Raw genomic sequence first — 20,125 nt, 5'->3', positions numbered from 1 at the left:
TGAATGGAGCAGAGTCAGCAGAGTGTTGAAGCACAGAGGTCTGACAACCTATTGAGAAAACCAGAAACCGCTGAGGGTCACTCGTGTTGCGTTCTAGCTACTTTATCATGGCTTCCTTGTTATCTCATCCCAGGCTCTTCGGCTGGCAAGTTGGTTGTTTCATAATGAGCCTGGTGGAGCAGGAAAGGGACCGGATTTGGCCGGCTAGCCTAGGTCCATCCCTGAAGCTCGCGCCTGCGGAGACAGTGTCCCGTCCCTGAGCCCATCTGCGTGGCTGTGCAGAAGCTTGGCTGGATCCCACTGTGGGTCCAGCAAGACAGGGGATCTCAGTGGCATCTTCACTGGATGCCGGGGCCCGGGCTGCTCTGGTGGCCAAACACAGAGGCTGCCAGGCCTCCTTGGCATTCTGACTCACTAGATCTGGGAGAAGCCTGCACGGTGAGCACTACCTTCAGTGAGTTTGGGGGAGCTCGGGGGCAGAGCCGTCTAAGTTCACTTCTTGAAGAACCACTTGCTGCCTCTTTGGGGTCTGCCAGTGGTAACTGGAATCGTGGAGCTGGCAGGGGGACCCTGGGCCACTCAGGAGAGTCTGGGGTACCCCCAGCAGGTGTATGCGAGCAGCAACGGGACACCTCTCCATGTAATCACCTTTCACGTTTTCCGGTCCTCCGTCACCACTGAGCCTCCCAGCCAGCCATGCACATTAGCACAGAGGCTCTCCTAGGATTGCTCATGGCTCAGAGAGGTTGACTGGGTGGCCCGGGGTGGCCCAGCTTCTCCCGTGACTGGCAGCAGCTGTTCTCCAGTCCTCAGGCAGCCTGGGAACGGGCAGTCTCCCTCCCCACCACCCAGAAGGAAACACTTGGCCTGCACCTGGTGCCTCTCCTGGCGCCGATGTGCAGGGGGCTCTGTCATCTCATGCCCACCCATGCCCTTCTCCTGCCACCGTGGCTCCTTCAAGCGCTCCGGGTGAAACATGCAGTTGCAGTCTCCCAGCCCATTATACACGGGGTGGCACCGAGGGACACAAATCCCTAGGGCCTGGGCCATCCACCTCACCCCCCGTGGTCCCAGAACCCTGACATGCTGACCCGCAGTCCGCAGCCCCAGCCCCTTCGCTGCTGTCTCTCTGCAGAGAGCACAGTGGTCGCAAGGAACCAGGACAGTCCCACCCAAACTGCAGCTCCCCCAGCCACAGACCCCTCCCCCCAATTGTCAACCTGCCGAGGATTCTCACACACCCCACCCCCAGTGCTTCCCTCACCCCTGTGCTCACTGCCTCCTCCCACTCCCTTCCCAGAATAGCCCCAGAGCCCACCTGAGTGCTTCTTGCAAGGCCACCCTGTGGGGCTGGGGCCCCTGCAGTGGTACATCCCACTGGGGCCCCCTGCCCAGGGGGCCTGTTGGGGCCGGCCAGGGATCTGCAGTCCGACCCCAGCCACTGCAGCCGTCCTTCCCGCGACCCGTGAGGGGCTCAGCAATCGCTTCCCATTCAAAACGGGCCTTTGGTTTCTCTTTCCTCCTCTTGCCCTTGTCCAATCCCTTTCCCTTGCACCGGCTGCATGCTGAAGAGGCTCCCACGACTGCAGCCTCTCTGTGTCTGATCTTTCAGCCTCTACCCCAGGGATGCTCAGGGGGAGGGGCAGGAGGGCAGAGGAGGCGGGGTTTTGGCTGTGCCAGGCAATGCAGGCAGCAGAGCTGCACCTGGGGACAGTAGCCAATGCTGAGTCTCCCTGTCCCCTTGACCTCCTGTTCCGTAGCCGGTAGCCGGTAACTGAGTCTCCTGCAGCCGTGTCATCCTCGCCCTGTCCTGAGGCCTGCACACCGTGGCTTGCTGTTGACTTAGTGGGGAGGGGCAGTCACCGTCCTGGGGGACTTCTGATTGCCAGCGCTGGCTCCAGGGAAAGGCGCACTCCTGTATCCTACGGGGCCGCTGCTGGCAGGGTCAGGCCCCAGTCTGCCCCTCATCCAGATAGCAGATCAGCTTTTCTGCGGGGGGTGGGGCGAGGGGAGGGTTTCTATGGAGGGGAGAGGAGGAGAAGAGGATGTGGCTGGCAAACTCCTCTCTCCCCCTCCCTCCTATAGCAGATACCCAATGGGGTCCTTGAGTTGCACGCGGCCCAGGACAGGGTCCAGCGTCAGCAGACAGGCATCAGAGGGTCCAGGCGTGTGCACAGCAACCCCTTCCCTGCCCCTCACCCAGAACCCCAGCGTTAGCTGGCTCATCCCCACCTGGGCCAGTCTGAGCTTCTTTCCTAGATACCGTTAGCTGGGACGAAAGGTCCCAGTTCAACAGGGCTGGACTCGGTGGAAGACCTCCCAGTGTGGGAGCTGCAAGGACTCTGAGGTCCTGGAGATCACTGGAGTGGCCCAAGGCCACAGGCTGTGATGACAGCTGGGGATCAGAGTCCAGCATGTCAACTCACGTACTCCTGTGGCTAAGACACAATGTCTCTGCACATCATCTCCTATGGAACTTGGGCCTTGTGCTCCGCAGCTGTGAAATGGGCTCGTTCTCGCACACCGTGGAGGGTTCCCATCAGGACAAGGTGGGCTGAGCAGGACAGCAGGCGTTCAGCCTGGCAGTTGAGGTGCCTGCAGCCCATATTGGAGTCCCAGGGTTCAGCCCCCGGCTCTGGCTCCTGCTTGCAGCTTCCTGCTAATGCAGACCCTGGGAGGCAGCGGTGGCTCGAGTGGTTTGCTCCCTGTCACTCCTGTGGGAGACCCAGGTGGAGTTCCTGACTCCTGGCTTCAGTCCTGGCTGTTGAGGGCATTTGTGGAATGAACCAGTGGATGAGAGCTTTTTCTGTCTCTCCACTTCTGAAATAAGTGAAAAAATAATGATAAAAAAAGAGGTGTAGTTCTCCCAGAATTACTGCTCAGTAAGAGAAAGGCTTTCTGCTCAAAGAAAACCAGAGCTTCTCCTTCCCTGAGCTCCGGCTGTGAAGCTGGTAAGCTTCTGGAATGATCTAAAGCTTTCACGTTTGGAATTATTTAGGGCTGGCTTCATCTTTTTCATTCCTCAGCAGTATTGTGTCAGAGACCTCTTGGCTGCATCTAACAGTGGCACTTAAAGAGACATGAAACAAAGAAGAACTTTTTTTTTAATCTCCTACCCAAGGTTTCCCAAACTTTCATGGGAAATGTGTATTACCAAAACAACTATACATATTTCAAAATTTTTTTGTACCAAAATAAATTTTCCTGCCCTCCTTGCTTGGCTTCCTCCCTCCTTTCCTTTTCTTCTTTCTATTATTTTGTTACTCCCTTAAAATATCTTATTTATTTTATTTTATTTACTTGAAGGCAGAGAGAGAGAGAGAGAGAGAGAGAGAGAGAGAGACCTGGTGATTTATTTTGCAAACACACACAACAGCCATGCGGGGCCAGCCTGAAGCCAGGAGCCCAGATCTCAATCTGTCTCTCATGTAGTTGTCAGGGATGCTAATACTTGAGGCATTGCCTGCTGCTTCCCAGGGTGCGCATTAGCCAGGAGCTAGAAATGTAAGCAGAGGGAGGACATGAACCCAGGGACTCTGGTGGTGGGTGCAGGTGTCCCAAGCAGTACCTTAACAGCTACACTAACACCTGCCCAGGTCCTGTCCTATGTTCTCCCCTTATTGCTACCGGGTCCTGATTGAGGGCCGTAAGTGGGGATACTGGCAGTGCAAGCAGAGCAGGTGCAAGTAGTAGAGGTGCAAAGCGTGCACTCTGCAATGAATTCTTCCGTGGGGGCTGGCAGGGTCGGGGGAGGCTTCCGAGTGAAGTGGATGTATCAGCTGGGCCTTGGGAGATGACTTGGAATGTTCAAGGTTGGAAAGAAAATTCTTAATCAAAGGATTGGCTTGAGGAAAAGCATGGGGGGATGGTGTGTTTGAGGAACTTGGAGAAAGGGGAGGCTGGAAAAACAAGCTGGGCTCAAATCATGAATGGCCGTGGAGCTGCTGCGAGGTAGAGTCTTCCTGGAGGTGAGGGTTTTGGGTCGGAGGCATTTGGGGCTGATGCCATGCTTGGAATGCAGGCAAGGGTGGAATGGAGACCAGGGGTAGGGGCTGGTAGGGGCAGTAGCAGGCAGAGCCAGAGGTGGTAGGGGCAGCTCACTCTGTTGGGAGGAATATTTTATCATGGACAATGCTTGCAATCTCTGGCATGTGAAAATGAAATGCAGTCTAAGGATGGGCGTTTGGCTTAGAGTTAAGATACCCGTTAGGATCCCACATCGGAGTGCCTGGTTTTATACCTGGCTCTGGCTCTTGACCTCAGCTCCCTGCTAACGTGCACCCTCGGCGGCAGTAGGTGATGGCTCAAATGTTTGGGTTCATGGTACCCATGTGGGAGATGTTTATGGAGTTCTGGCTCCTAGCTTTGGCCAGGGCCAGTCCTGGCTGTTGCAGGCATTTGAGGAGTGAACTGGGGGGTGGAAACTCGTGCCTGCTCTCTCTCTAATAAATAAACATTGTAAGGGAACAGCCTAAGATTTTTTAAAAAATTATTGTTTTATTTTTATTTCCTTGAAGGCAGAGAGAGAGAGAGAGAGAGAGAGAGAAGAGAAGAGGAGAGGAAGTGTAGGAAGAGAGACTAAGGTCTCCCATCCTCTGGTTTGCTCACTAAATGTCTGCAACAACAGGGCTAGCCAAGGCCAAGGCCAGGAACCTGAAACTCAGTCCAGGTCTCCCACGTGGGTGGCAGTGACTCAAGCACTTGGGCCGTCTCCTGCAGCTTCCCAGGGTGCACGTTTGCAGGAAGCTGGCATCAGAGTGGCGCTGGGACTCAGTCGCAGGCACGTGGTTCAGGATGTGGGTGTCCCGTGTGGCGTCTTGTGTAACCTTTGCAGCAAGTGCCCTAGCCCCGCCTGACTCACCAGTTTGACTATCATTTTTGGAAACCCTGCAGGCCTGACGCATGCGCGGATCACCCCTGCAGCCCCCCCCCCCCCCCTCCGGGAAGCTCCTCTAGGATCCAGGTGGAGGAGGCTGCAGGCACTTGCTGAGCCTCTGCTGGGAGCTCTGGGCAGCGGGTCCAGCGTGGCCTCTGCAGTCGAGAGCTGGGTTGGAAAGGCCCTTTGCGTTGAGGGGCTGCCACGCCAGGCTGGGAGGACGTCTCCAGGATTTCTCCACGGTGGAAAATAGGCATTCACAGGGTGGGGTTGGTTATCGTCGTCTGATGACCTCAGGGACCTAGGCCTCCCCTTGGCTCTCTCCGGGAGCCTGAGAAACAGTTCCTCTGGTGGCCTGGAGGGGGCGGCAGGGAACAGCTCTTTTGTTGAGCATTCTCCATACTATCAGGGCTGCCAGGAAGTGGTCAGGTGGAGGGATTGGACCAACAGGTTTACTCAGAAACAAAAGCCGGGGCATTGTCTGCCAGGGTGCAGTGCAGCGCTCCAGCCTGGCTCCCTGTCGTTGGCATCGGCGGGGCCTTGTCTTCCACACACTGGGTGGTGAAGGTTGGCGAGGCGAGGGTCCTTCTTTGACCGGGGATGGCTTTTCCAGGGCAGCCTACGTGCAGTGTGCTGTGACGGCCCAGGGTCCCCAGGCTCTGGGAAGGTCTGAGAAGCTTGCTTGAGCTCTTTGCTGTTGACTTGCTACCTGACTTTGCACAGAGAGTATAGCCTGTCTGTACCCCCTTTTCTTGAGAGGGATATTGGACCACTGTGAGAAATAGGAAACACAAAATGAGTTGTACACGGAAGAGCAGCTCATGGGTAGGTGTGTGCAAACCATTTTATTCCTATGTTTATAAGTACACGGGCTCTGGTTACCAAGTCTGCATGGAAGATGAGTATTATAAAAAATTATGTGTGGGTTTCAACTTTTTAAAAAGTGAGTTAATTTAAAAAAACGAATTTTATTTATTTATTTGAAAGGCAGAGGGACAGAGAAAGAGGGAGAGAAAGAGAAAGATGGCTCTTCCACCCCTCCCAGGTTCATTTGCCAAATGTCTGCAAAATCTGGGGCTGGGTGAGTTCAGAACTCAGTCTGGTTTCCCACATGAAGAGCAGGGATCTAAGTACTTGGCGCATCTTCTGCTGCCTTCCCAGTTTTTAGCGGGAAGCTGGATTGGAAGCAGAGTAGCTGGGACTGTAACTGGCCCAGTGATATGGAATTGTTTGTCCTAAGCGGCAGCTTAACTGTCTGTACCACAACACCCACCCTGGGTTTCAACATTTTTAACACCAAAATAAGCTTATCTTTTAACTCCATTTTCTTCTTCTTCTTTTTTTTAAACAGATTTTGTTTATTTATTTGAGAGATAGAGTTACAGACAGTGAGAGGGAGAAACAGAGAGAGAGGTCTTGCATCTGCTGATTCACTCCTCAAATGGCTGCAATGGCCAGCCGGAGCTGTGCCTATCTGAAGCCAGGAGCCAGGAGCTTCCTCCAGGTCTCCCACATGGGTGCAGGGGCCCAAGCACTTAGGCCATCTTCCACTGCTTTCCCAGGCCATAACAGAGAGCTGGATCAGAAGAGGAGCAGCTGAGACTAGAACCGGCACCCATATGGGATGCAGGCACTGCAGGCGGAGGATTAACCTACTGTGCCACAGTGCCAGCCCCTAACTCCATTTTCTATTAACTCTTCGAAGTACCCATATATTTACTACAAGAAACCAGAGATGATTCATTGCAAAACCAGTGATTCTTTTGAGTCAGGCCCACCTAGTTCACGTTCAGCTGATAGCATTTTAGGCAGTGTCCCTGTGAAGTGGAGAGTTTGCTGTTACCCAGTGACTTTCAACAACAGAACCAATTCTGAACAACAGTTTGGGATCACACCATGTGGAGTGACACTTGAACTTCCCCCGTGAGCTGAGAGCCTGCTTTCACATCTTGCTCCTTGCTTGGAAATCAGAGAAAATGCTAGTCCTAAGATGACCTCCCTTTCCTGCCTTAAGCCTGGGATCTGCTTGTGCACTTTTCGTGTGCTTGGCTTCAGTTCGTGGGAGGTTAGGGTTTCTGGTGGTGCTTTCACTGGCAGTGAACCCAAGCTCGCTCAAAGGGTTCTCTGTGATGGGAGACTGGCGCTCAGGATTCCAAAGTCTAGACTGGAGCGGAACGCAGTACACTGTGGAAGCATGTAGACTTCGGCAGTTTGGTGTCTTGGTTGCAGCCATCTCGCTCTGTGACTTTGGGTGTTATTTAACCTTGCAGAACCTCAATTTTCTCATCTGGGAAATAGAGAAAATAATGCCTACCTGCAAGAATGGGTGGGCTTCTTCCTGAGATCAGGAAATTAAAGGGTTTTGAACACAGAAAGTGATTGATAAAAATGTCACTATTATTTTAACTAGGCTATAGAACTTAGATCTTCTGTAGTTAATTGGGTCTAGCTAGCTTTGTTTTGGTGAGAAATTGCTAAAGTTCTGGATATAACAGTAGTCATAAAGGGAAGACGTAGAGGTTGGTGTTGTGGTGCAGCAGGTTAAGCACCTGCCTGACACCAGCATCCCACGTTCAAGTGTTGGATCAAGTCCTGGATGCTCTGTTTCAGATCTCCTGGCCTCCTCAGCATGCAATAGCTCCACAAAGTGGTTGAAAGTTGGGGGAAGGGCTGGAGTTATGGCACAGCACATTAAGCCACATGGGAATGCAGTTCAGGTCCCAGCTGCTACACCACTTCTTCTTCTTCCTCTTCCTCTTCCTCCTCCTCCTCCTCCTGCTCCTCTTCTTCTTCTTCTTCTTCAAGATTTATTTATTTCTTTGAAAGTCAGAGTTACACACAGAGAGAAGGAGAGGCAGAGAGAGAGAGAGAGAGAGAGAGAGAGAGAGAGGTCTTCCCTCCTCTGGTTCACACCCAATTGGCCGCAACAGCCAGAGCTGCACTGATCCAAAGCTGCACCAATCCAAAGCCAGGAGCCAGGAGCTTTTGTCAGGTCTCCCACGTGGATACAGAAACCCAAGGACTTGGGTCATCCTCCACTGCTTTCCCAAGCCATAGCAGAGAGCTAGATAGGAAGCAGAGCAGCCGGTTCTCGAACTGGCGCCCATATGGGATGCCAGCACTGCAGGTGCCACAGCGCCGGCCCTTGCAACACTCCTGATCGAGCTCCCTGCTAATGATTCTGGGAAAGCAGCAGAAGATGGCTCAAGTCCTTGGGTCCCTGCCACCCATGTGAGAAAAGCAGATGGAATTCTAGGCTCCTGGCTTTGGCCCAATTGCAGCCATTTGGGGGAAGTGAACCAGCAGATGGAAGATCTCCTCTTTCTGTCTGTCCCTCTCTATCATTCTGTCTTTCAAATAAATAAGTAAATACTATGGGCTGGCTTTAGCTCAGTGGTTCCTTCAGCTACTGAATCAAATAAAAAAGTAAATATTAAAAAAGATAAAAAGGGGCCAGCACCGCGGCTCAATAGGTTAATCCTCCGCCTGCGGTGCTGGCACACTGGGTTCTAGTCCTGGTCAGGGCGCCGGATTCTGTCCCGGTTGCCCCTCTTCCAGTCCAGCTCTCTGCTGTGGCCAGGGAGTGCAGTGGAGGATGTCCCAAGTACTTGGGCCTTGCACCCGCATGGGAGACCAGGAGAAGCACCTGGCTCCTGGCTTCGGATCAGCGCAGTGCACCTGCCACCGCGCGCCGGCCGCAGCGGCCATTGGAGGGTGAACCAATGGCAAAGGAAGACCTTTCTCTCTCTCTCTCTCTGTCTCACTGTCCACTCTGCCTGTCAAAAAAAAAAAAAACAATAAAAGGGAAACAGAGTAACTCGTATCACTGCATCTAAAACTAGATTTCAGGGACAGTTATGATCCAGGGGGTAAAATGTTTTCCTTTGTGTTAATGGAATTTTCTCTCCATGTTGGATTCCAATGGTGGCACAATGACCAGTGACTCAGGCATAGACTCTCTGAATTCTGATTCAATTAAAACGTGTTTCTGTTGACCCAGTCTAAGATTTGGTTTCTGTTGGTCAGAATTCCACCTTATGCTCATATGTGGGTGAATAATTAGGCCAAGGGAATGGCATGCTCTCTATCGACATATCTGGGAAACCTGCACACCCTTGGAGCCAAGAGTGGAGTCGCTTTCTCCAAAGAACTTGGATTGAGCATGGGATGTGGAGATGATTTGTCCAGAGGAAAATCTGGGCTCTGTAGTGGGAAGAAGGGTGAACATGGATGTTGGGCAGCCGAGAAAGTGCCATACTCCGCAAACAACAGACAAACAAAAGTAGCAAATATCCACTGTCAGCAGATCCTCCTGTGGCTCTGTAGCGTGAGAAAGATATCATAGCTTAGAGAAATCAGCACCAAAATAGGATGAGGAACATATCCCCAACACTTCAGAAATTCCTCATCCACACATGGGCTTGCGCCTTCAGATGATGAGATTAAAGAATTACCAAAGAATGTTTTCCATAATTCTTTTTCTAAAAGTTACTGGTATTTTTTCCCCAAAATGTAACAGTTCTATTTTTTAGTTCTGATTATTGGAGTCATATGTGCATAAAGATGTATAAAGCAGAGTAAAAAGTTACCAGACCTAAGGTAACTCCTGCCAGCACCTTGGGATAGCTATTCCAGATTCGGCGTGTCTGTCTTGTACATGTAAAATCCTTAGTTCGATATATTCATTATCTTAGTTTGATTATTTCATTACCTTTTAGCTTATTCTGGATGTTGCTTCTGGTTAATAAATATTGATTGTGAAGATGACAATCTGTGTACATTTGAATGGAAATGCCATTGGTATTTAGCCATCCTCCCTTATCTGTGCGTGTTTATCTTCTGTCTTGTGATTTCCTGTGAATAAATTTTTGGAAGTGGAATTGTTACGCTACAGATTTTGTATGCCTTAAAGATTTTGACATGTTTTGCTCAACGTTCCTCAAAAGAGTATACCTGTCCTGGGTGGGATTGCCAGATAAAATACAAGCTGTCCAGTTATATTTGAATTTTGAATAAATAACATAGTTTTTGTAGGATAAGGATGTCCCAAATATTACAAAATTGTTTGAAATTCAGATGTAAGTGGAGACTCTGCATTTCTGCTTGCCAGGTTTCCTCACCCTGAGGCAGTGCATTAACCTCGCTCTACAAACCCAGCGGTGCTTCTGCAGCTTCCAGGTGGGGAGCCTCATGCCTCGGTCCAGTGACCTTGTGCACCCCAGAGCACCGCCTCGAGCCCCCGCCCATCTCCTGGGAGGCTATCATCTAGCCGTGCGTGGGTTCCTTCTCTTCCCCGTCCCTGACTCTGATCTTCATTTTCTTCTGGATGTGGGGAGGACTCTTGGCTACTCAGTGTATTAACCTGCTCAGACGAGCCATGACCAATTGCCATAGACAGAGAGCTGTCGACAACAGACACTAATTTTCTAACGATTCCGGTGGCGGGAAGCCCACCACCAAGGTGCTAGCAGTTTGGTTTCTAGTGAGGGCTCTTGATAGCCGCCTTCTCACTGCACCCTCACCCGGCCTTTCCTTTGTGGGCAGCAGAGAGAAGGGTCCCCGGCATCCCTGTGTCTTCTCTGAGAGCAGCCGTCCCACTGCGCATGCACTCCACCCCGTGACCTTCCGTAAGCCACGTGGGGGGTTAGGGCTTCAGCACGTGAGTTTGAGGAAGTGGGGACACAAACATTCAGTTCATTCACAGGTGTTCTCCTCTTCTGATTGCTTCCAGAGGCTCTCAAGGAATTCAGAGCTTTTGGGGGGGAAAAAAAAGGCAGGTAAGCTCTGCTTAAACGAAATGTATAAGTTGAACTCCAAAGCTTAAGGAAGAACTTGATTTAAAGATTTATATCCTTAGTAAATGGAATATTTTCTTTATCAAAGCAATCTGTCTCCAAAAGTCATCTTTCAGTACACAAAAGCCACCTTGTGGAAACATAAAGGTGCACATCGGGGCAGTGTGGTGGTGCCGCAGGTTAAATGCTGCCTGGGACAGCTGTATTCCACACCGGAGTGCCTGTTTGAGTCCCGGATACCTGCTTCCAATCCAGCTTCCTGCTACTGCACCTGGAAGGCAGCAGATGATGGCCCAAGTCCTTGGGTCCCTGCCGGCAATGTGAGAGACCCAAAGGACTCCTGGCTTCACCCTGGCTTTTGGGAGTGAACCAGTAGATGGAAGAACTCTCTCTGTGTCTCACCCGCTCTCTCTCTCACTCTGTCTTCAAATAATTAAACATTTTTAAAAGTACAAATCAGTATCCATGTATATATGCATACAAAAAGACAGGAAGTGTAACACTAACAATGTTAAAGAGTACTAGCTTCTGAACACTGTGTCTTATAATGCTATTTTTTAAAAAAGATTTATTTATTTGAAAGTCAGAGTTACACACAGAGGAGACGTCTTCCATCCGCTGGTTCACTCCCCAGTTGACCACACAGCCGGAGCTGCACAAGTATTTAAAGACCCGTGTGAAGGTCGTATGTATTACATGTGATGGTCATGTTGTACTGTATGTGAAGCTCATATGTGTCGTTGGCAATTACATCTAAGAAGGCCAAGTGAAAGGGAAGACATCGTGTTGGCTTCCTCAGGCAGAGACTCCTTGCAGCTCATAAGCTTTTGCACACTTTGTCTCAGTAGATGTTTCCAGAAAACGTGTGTGATGACGGGCCTGTAGTGTAGAAAGGAGAGGGAGGCAGGGCTTTCACAGAAAACACGCCCTCTCCAAGCCCTAGAGTTTTGGGATAGAGATGAGATGAATGATTAAATGTTATTTAAATTCAGGCAGTCCATGTGGTTCTTCAAAATATGCAGTATGAAAAAAACTATAGATCTCAAAAGTTTTTAAAATCAAAGCTTTTTAAAAAAAGATTTTTCAAATTTATTTGAAGGGTAGAATTATAGAGAGGAAGGGGGAGGGAGGGAGAGATGGAGAGGGGTCTTCCCTCTGCTAGTTCACTCCCCAGATGGCTGTGAAGGCCGGGGCTGGGCCAGGCTGAAGCCTGGAGATTCCATCTGGATCTCCCACATCCGTGTCCGGGGTCTGAGATCTTGGGCCATTTTCTGCTACTTTTCCAGGTGCACTAGCAGGGAGCTGGATTGGAAGTGGAGCAGCTGGGGCTCAGATGGGCGCCCATATGGGATGCGGGCATTATAGGCAACAGCTGAACCTGCTCTGTCTCAAAGCTTTTAATTCCATTTCCATGAGCTTTCTGAAGTACTCTCAGATTGGCTGCTGCAACAGTTTCAAACAGATTATTCAACACACATTCACTGAGCTCCTATCGTGAGGGGGGTCTTCAAAAAGTTCGTGGAAAATGTGTCATGAAAAATGAGTTTTAGGAGAAAAATGCACATGGATTTCAAAGCTTTTTTCACTCAAAATACATTATGAAAATGCATACTTCCACAAAAAGCTATGTGTGCATTATGTTAAGTGAAATAAGTCAGACACAGAAAGACAAATGCCAGATGTTCTCCCTCATACGTGGAAGCTTAAAAAAAAAAAAAAAAAAAAAAAAAAACGGGTCAGCGCTGAGGCACAGCAGCTTAAAACCCCCGACTGCAGTGCTGGCATCCCATATGGGCACCGGTTCAAGTCCCGGCTGCTCCACTTCTGATCCAGCTCTCTGCTATGGCCTGGGAAAGCAGTAGAAGGTAGCCCAACCCTTGAGTGTCTGCACCCGTGTGGGTGACCTGGAAGAAGCTCTGTGGAAGACTCTCTCTCTCTCTCTGCCTCTGCCTCCCTGTAACTCTACCTTTCAAATAAATAAATAAATCCTTAAAAAAAAAACAAACAAACCTGGATATGAACACAGATTGATGACTGCTTGGGTGGTAGGGGCAAGAGGGATAGAGGGAGTTTTGACTTAACCAATAAGGGAAGTTAGGACAAATATATGTATATGAGATGCTAACAATGGGAGAAGCTGAGTGTAGGGATATGGGGATTCTTTGTATGGCGTCATAATTTTCTTTTGTTTTGTAAAACTATTCTGAGACCAAAAGTTAAAATAATTCTTGCTAGAGAATAAAAAACTGAATCTATTAAGAAAACAAAGCTATGCATGGACTTCCAAATTAATTTACACCAAAATGAACTTTTTTCGTTCTTTCATTTTTTTAAGGATTTATTTATTAACTTGAGAATTAGAGTTACAGAGAGAAGGAGAGACAGGGAGAGAGGTCTTCCATCCACTGCTTCACTCTCCAAATGGCCACAATGTCTGGAGCTGAGCCAATCCAAAGCCAGGAGCCAGGAGCTTCTTCCAGGTCTCCCACACGGGTGCAGGGGCCCAAGGACTTGGGTCATCTTCTACTGCTTTCCCAGGCCACAGCAGAGAGCTGGACCAGAAGTGGAGCCACTGGGACAGGAGGTCAGGAACCTGTGCTGCAGGTGGAGGCTTAGCCCGTGGCGGCTGGTTCTGTTCTGTTTTTCCATCAACGTTTTGAAGCATCCTCATATACATGAGACGCTGGGGCTACAGTGACGGTCCTTGGAATTTTGCGTGGCCTTTGAGTTTCTCCCGTTCCAATCTGTGGGAGGTCTTCCCCAGAGGTGTGTATTTGCGGCGATCTGGTCATCTTCAGAGTGAAGCGCTGGAGTGCTCTGAGTCCGCGGGGCTCGCTGAGCCGTGAGCTCCCTGCGGGTGGACGAGTCTGGGATCGGTCTGCCTCCTTGTCTCCAGGTGGCCTTTTTCTTAGACTCCTGTGGCCCCTTTAAGAAAGTCTTCTCCAGTGGCTTGTCTGCGAGCATTCTGGTGGCGGGGCAGGCGGCCTGCAGGCTCACCACTCATGCTATGCTTAATCTTCCCTGTTTCCAATGCACCCATATGGGTGCAGGGGCCCAAGCACTTGGGCATCTTCTGCTGTTTTCCTAGGTGCATTAGCAGGAAGCTGGATCAGAACTGTAGCAGCTGGGACTTGAACCGGCTCTCCCGTGTGGCTTAACGTGCTGTGCCACAGCTCCAGCCCTTCCCCCAACTTTCAACCCCTTTGTAGAAGCTATTGCATGCTGACGAGGCCAGGAGAAAGCAGCCAGGTGCTATCTCCGTGAATCTCATGCTAATGAGCTAATGGCCAGTTATCACCAAGTCACAGGGTAAACTCCTGCCCCTGGAATGCCAGGCTTGCCATGTGCTTTTGCGTTAAATGAGTAAAACTGTGAAATTTGTAAAACTTGTAGTTACTAGTTGTTTTATGCCATGGGTCTTTGGATTTGCTCTTGAATAATTGAAATGACAGATATTACATCTTTCCATTCTGCAAAAATCTGCACAGGCAGGAGAATAACATCAGCTGGAATATTTGTCAATCCTTCCCTTTCCAAAGCCGTTTCACAAACACCTGGTTCCCGTGGTAGCCCTAAGAAGTCTGGAGCACCTCGTCATCGACTCACATGTGCAGTCACAGACATCGCGAGCAGTTGCTGCTTTGCTGTGTCTAGCCGGATGCTGCTTTGCTCCTGCAGTGCTGTGGTAGTTGTGGGGACATCTTGCATCAGGGCTGATGAGCACCGAGTTTAATTTTCTTGGCACAGGCCATGGTAGAGGCAGATGTGGAACACAGGGCTCTAGGCTGCAAATTTCGCACCTTCCAATAGAAAGCAAGCGTAAAGGCAGCAGGAGATCAGAGAAGAGAGAGCTCAGTCTCCAACCAATGAGGGCTGAAGGTGGTGGGGCTCGGCAGGGCCTGGATGGATGATAGGAGTTAGGACTGGGAGCCGGCGCTGTGGTGCAGCGGGTTAAAGCCCTGGCTTGAGGTGCTGGCATCCCATTTGGGCGCTGATTCTAGTCCCGGATGCTCCTCTTCCGATCCAGCTCTCTGTTGTGGCCTGGGATAGCAGTGGAAGACGGCCCTGGTCCTTGGGCCTCTGCACCCATGTGGGAAACCTGGAGGGGATTCCTGCCTCCTGGTTTCACATCGGCACAGTTCCTGCCGTTGCAGCCATCTGGGGAGTGTACCAGTGGATAGAAGTCTTCTCTCTCTGTCTCTACTTTTCTCTGTAACTCTGTCTTTCAAATAAATAAAATATTTTTTTTAAAAAAGGAGTTAGGACTATGGAATGAGGCATCCTGGCAGGTAAGGGAAGAGCCACAGGTGTCAAGAGCTTTTCCTTGGAGGGAGGCAGGCGCTTGAGGTCACTGAACTATGAGGATCGGAGATTGGGGCCTTAGGAAGTGAGAGGGAGAAGGGCTGCCCTTTTTGGGGCTTGGAAGTCAAACAAATTACTAGGACTTGCTTGTTTGGGATAGAGGGCCACTGAAGGTGGAGAAATAAGGACAGCACCCAAAGACAATGTATGCAGAAATGGCTCAGTTTGCAGGTACGCAGCTTGCAAGACCCATGTGGGTTGTGGGAGATACGATTTGAGCACAGTAGAGAGCTCGGACAGAGGAGCTGAGGAAGGAAGCTGGAGTTCGCAGGGGTCTCCGTGTCATCCCTCATGCATGCCCCCCTGCACCCCCCCCCCCATGTGGCTAACTTCCCGTGTTCTGGTTCCTCCCTGGCAGGGGAAATGCCGGCATGCTGCTCTGCGCAAGGAGACCGGCACACACCCTTCTGATAGTGAGTGGCTGGGCAGAGAAGACTCGAAGCTCCAACTTCCTTGGAAGACAAGAGCCTTATTTGTGTGGTTGGCCTGACACCTGCCCTGGTGGCCTCCACAAGCAGCAACCGGAAGAGCAAAAGCTGAAGCTGGACCCACTGGCATGAAAGATGGGGTCCAGAATGTTGGGGTGAGGCTGTGGTGGGAGGGTGAAGGCTGGTGGTGTGGGCAAAAGAGACAAAGCATGGGGAAGCCAGGGGGTTCCAGAACGTGCATGGCTGTGCCTCAGATCCACCCAGAAGGGTGGCTGTGGAAGAATCCCAAATACATGTATGGCAGAGTCTCCAACGCTGTGTATGCTACGTGAAGACTTTGGCAACTCAGTTTGGCAGATCGGTGGTCTTGACAAGAGCAGGGAGGTACAGAAGATGCCAGAACACCTGCAGCCTTCCAAGTGTCCTCACTGCACATGGGGGTGTACTGGACTTCCACGATCACCAGGAAAACCCTTTGTCACCCTCCACAGGGACCCAGAGCTCAGGCAGGGGTCATGGGGTCATTCTCTAAGAAGGCAAGATGTGGAACCCATGGTCTAAGGTCACGGTCTCATGAGTGTGCCAATGCCAAGGTCAGAGTTGTCTTTCTCCTGTATTTCCCAGGGACCCGATGATGCTGTGTGTGGGCTCTCCCGGGTGAAGTGAGAGTTCTCTCTAGGAACCCCCATTGTTCTTCTTGAAGGTGAGAGGTGTTCACTCACAGCCTGTCCTCCTGGAAGGAGAGCCTCATTACCAGTGGAAAGTTCTTGATCCCGGTCTTGTCCCTCTTCCGGGGTCTCTGGAGGGGGACATTGCCACCAGCAGCCACTCACCCGGGTGTCTGTGTCTCTTTGTGACGAAGCACATTAGGATGATTTTCTCACACTGAACTTACTTTCCTTAGCTCGGCACTCCTGGGGTGTGGGCTGCTTGAATGCCAAGGCCCTGCTGGTTCTGCTCTGAGCGATGGGGCTTCACTTCTGTACTGAGGGCACTTGACCATGTGTGCACGAGACATGGGACTGTCCCTCCTAAAACATCCAGTGAATGTGTGAGGGAGAGGGAGTGAGCGAAGTGCTGGCTGCAGTTACTGTACACAGTTACAGCACTTCCACACAACTCACAGTGCTCACTGCAAGTGAAGGTGGCTGTCAGTCATCCTTACAACACTCGCCCCCTCTTCTCTGCCAGGCCTCTTCTCCTACTGAATAAGCCCAGTACCACTGATGTCTCCCGGGAAGGGCGTTCCCCCAACTGTGTCTAATATTCATTTGTTCACTCACAAACCAGTGTTCCCAGGGTACCTGCTCTGGGTCCCACGTCTTTCTAGATACTGAAGATGCAGCAATCAACAAAAGCAACCGAGCCTTTGCCTTTATGAGGGTTAGGTTCTGGTGGGAAGAGAGAAAGAATCCATGCAGAAATAATTAAGACTGTGTGGTAGGTGAGTATGCATGCAAAGGAGGGAAACCATAGCTTAAGGTGGCGGTGGGGGGTACTGTATCCATCAGCTGTTTGTCACCATCACAAATGCCTGAGAGAAGCTGTTTGTGAAGGAAAGAGGTTGACTTTGGATCATGGTTTTGGATCCAAGATTTGGTGTGGAAGTCCTACTTTGGTCTGGTTGTCTGCTGGGACCAGGGCAGGGCAGTGTGTGGAGGGCAGATCACATAGTCAGGAAGCAGAGGGAGAGGGAGAGAGCGAGGAGGCTAGGCCAGACTTGGCTTATACAACCAGCCTTATTGAGACAGCTGCTTTTCAAGGGCATGCATTCAATAGCCTAAGGACTTCCCCTGGGCCCAACCCGTAAATGCCATAATTGAATCCAGTTTCAGTCCTTAAACCATTAACATAAAGACTTTGGGGACCCACTCGTTAGTACATGGGTCTTTGAGGAGCACCCAAACTAATATCCGAATCAGAGCACTGAACTAGAAAGTATTGTCTGGGTGAAGAGCAGAGGGAGGTCCAAGACTGAGCCACATGGATACCTGGGGAGAAACATCTCACTCAGAGGGAACAGCAAGTGCAAATGCCCTGAGGTGGGAGTATGGCTGGCATTTCCTGGGAATAGTGAGGAGGCTGTTGTGGCTGGAGAGCAGTGCGTGACCAGAAGAGTAGCAGGAGATGTGGCCGGAGATGCCTGGTGGTGGTGGGTGGGGCAGCTCAGTGGGACCTTCTGTAGAATTTGCACTGCAAGTTGGAAGGGAGGCTGTTCCTCCAGGGTTTGAGCAGAGAGCTGGCATGATTAGACTTAAAATTTCAGCTCCCAGTCAGGAGTTCAAGTCATTCAGGACAGAGCTGATGGTGATTGGGAGCAGGCTTGAGCAGTAGAAGCAGTGAGAATGGACAGATTCTAGATGATTCTGTAAGGAGTGCCAACAGGGTCCATGAGTCAGCTTTTCATTGCTTTAACTAAAATCCCCTAGATGAGCCCCTTAGGGAGGAAGGAGGTTGATTTGGGCTCATGGTTTTGGAGGTTCACAGCCCAAGGTCAGGTAGCCCCACTGGTTCAGGTATCTGATGAGGCTGGGGGATGGTGGAGAGATGACCAAGCATAGAGACCCAGGGAGCACACTGTCTTTGTACAACCAAGCTTCCCATGAGTACAGCCTCCTGAGAGCAAGTGCCCAGAGGCCTCAGACCTCCCACTGGGCCTCCCTCCCAGATGCTGTAATCAGATCCAGCCTCCACCCCTCATCCATCAGCATCAGCCTGATAACTGTTAACATAAGCCTTTGGGGTTTCCCTGTCTGTGTGAGTCAGGGGAGCTAAATCCCGTTCAGAACACAACACGGAGGCCTTGGGGGTGGAGGGGAGAGAAAGTGTGATGGCAAAGTTGACTCCAAGGCTGCGGGTTCGAGGGATGTGTGGAAGGCACCTGAACCCACAGCTGGAGCCTGGAGGCTGGGTCCCCCTCCCCAGCTGCTGCTGGAGGCCAGACAACCCCTTCCCGGGATGGACCTGCACGATGAGCCTCCATCTGCTGGGCAGGTTCCGCCCTGCCCTGCCCTTCCCTGCGTTCCAGAGCAGCTCCACCAGAGCCTGGCTCCACGTCCCAGCACCACAGCCGTCTCTCGAGGAAGCTGGTGGGGGGGGGGCAGCTGTTGTCACCCCTGCCCCATCTGTCTCCCTGACCCTGCGTCTAGGATGAGCTGTATCCTCGTCTCCATGATTCATTCTCGTCTCTCACCCTTCTCCCCCTCCACATATCCACCCCCTGACTCTACTCTCCACCCTTGTCCTGTTCTCCCTCCCCACTCGAAGTCTGCTTCCTGGCCAAGCGACAGAGCACCCAGAAGCAAAGTAGCCAGAGGACCCTCCAGCCCCGCCATGTATGAGCACAGAGCAGGAGAGTGAGATCAGCCGGAAGGCTCTCTTTCCCCCCGGCTCCCCCCGCCCTGCCCCAGGAAAGGTGACGGTGGGACTGGCACAGACTCCAGCTGGCAAGTGACAGGCAGGAGGATGTCCCATCTGGTAGATGCGGTACCAAAATAGGAAGCAGGAGACTAAATCACCCTGGGCAGAGGCAGTGGAGGGAGGAAAAGTGGGGAGGCATGGCGAGTACCATCAAGTCAGCAGGAGGCAGCGGACAGCTGCCCGGCTCCTGGGGAGGACCAGCGAGGTCTTGTTGGAGAGAGGACGCGGCTACTTCGAGTGCCAATCCTGCAGCTGCCATCGGGCTGTCTTTGGAGTGACTGTTCCAAGGGTGAACTCCTGTCTTTGTTTTCAGGGTGAAGTGGCAGACAACTGATTTACCAGGACGCTCCTGGGGGGCGTCTGCTCTCTGAGCTCCGTTGGGATGACCAGGGAGCTTCCTGCAAGTTCACGGAGAACTGAGGGTGGACTGGCCATGCGGCTGGCAGGAAGTGGAAGACCCTTCTTGCCTAGGGAGAGCCACCTTGTCTCAGCTCTCAACAGGCATCTCTGCTGTGCAGCCGGCAGGTGCAGTGAGCCAGGTGACTTTGGCTCTTACCTGATTCTGGTATCCAGGCAAGGGGAGCAGGCTTGTCTGACTCACGACGTAGGGCTGTTCTGATTAGTAAATGATGTGTTCGGAGCAGGGTGCTTCCTGAGCCTGGCTGGCTGGAGGCTCGTGGCCGTGTTAGCCATTGTAATGGCTGTCATTACTGTGATGGCATGGGCAACACAGCTTTCTCTGCTGCTGGGAAAGAGCAGAGTCCCCCAGCCTCACTTTCACAGGGCTCTGTGGCCAAGCCGACAGCCCCGATAGAAACTTGGCCTGGAATCTACCGCTCCATGGGCTCCAAGGGAGGTTCTGTCTCTCTCAGCTCAATCTCAGAACACGAAGCCACCTGCGTGTCAGGGCAGAGTGCGAGAGACAGAATAAAGTGCATCTGATGGTCGTTGTGAGAGCAAAGAGTGGTGACATTCATGAATGTGCTTGGTGCCTGGAAGTCCCCCCCCCACCCCAATCCTGTATAGGAGCCGTGGGCATCTCCATTGGCTTCCAATAGACAGTGAGCTCAGTTGAGGGTCGTAGCTCCAGGGTCATTGTGCCCATCGCCCTGCACACCACGCCCCTAACAGATGGAGGGGAACGAGCCCATGGGTGGCAGTGGGGAGTCCATGGCTGCAAGAAGCTTCCTGGGCAGGTGGCCCATACTGCTGGTCGCTCTGGCTTCTGGCTTGTTCCTGTCCAA

At 51.6% G+C, this 20,125-nt stretch overlaps 1 protein-coding gene and 1 long non-coding RNA gene across 2 annotated transcripts in view; one reads left to right on the top strand and one right to left on the bottom strand.

Annotated features, from left to right (window-relative positions):
- LOC138843863 (uncharacterized) overlaps positions 1–1,606 on the bottom strand; it is a 34,851-nt gene extending 33,245 nt beyond the window's left edge. The window contains exon 1 of the long non-coding RNA XR_011378986.1: positions 1,319–1,606. This is a non-coding gene — a long non-coding RNA (uncharacterized lncRNA). The remainder of the gene's footprint in view (positions 1–1,318) is intronic.
- KCNA6 (potassium voltage-gated channel subfamily A member 6) overlaps positions 1–15,774 on the top strand; it is a 33,663-nt gene extending 17,889 nt beyond the window's left edge. The window contains exon 2 of the mRNA XM_008259711.4: positions 15,392–15,774. The gene's annotated coding sequence lies outside the window, so the exon portion shown is untranslated. The remainder of the gene's footprint in view (positions 1–15,391) is intronic.
- The last annotated feature ends 4,351 nt before the right edge of the window (positions 15,775–20,125 follow it).

This window comes from Oryctolagus cuniculus, chromosome 9 (assembly GCF_964237555.1).
Source record: "Oryctolagus cuniculus chromosome 9, mOryCun1.1, whole genome shotgun sequence".
Classification (NCBI taxonomy): Eukaryota; Metazoa; Chordata; class Mammalia; order Lagomorpha; family Leporidae; genus Oryctolagus; species Oryctolagus cuniculus.
The sequence above is the reverse complement of the archived record's forward strand: the minus strand, read 5'-3'. Positions and strand labels throughout refer to the sequence as shown.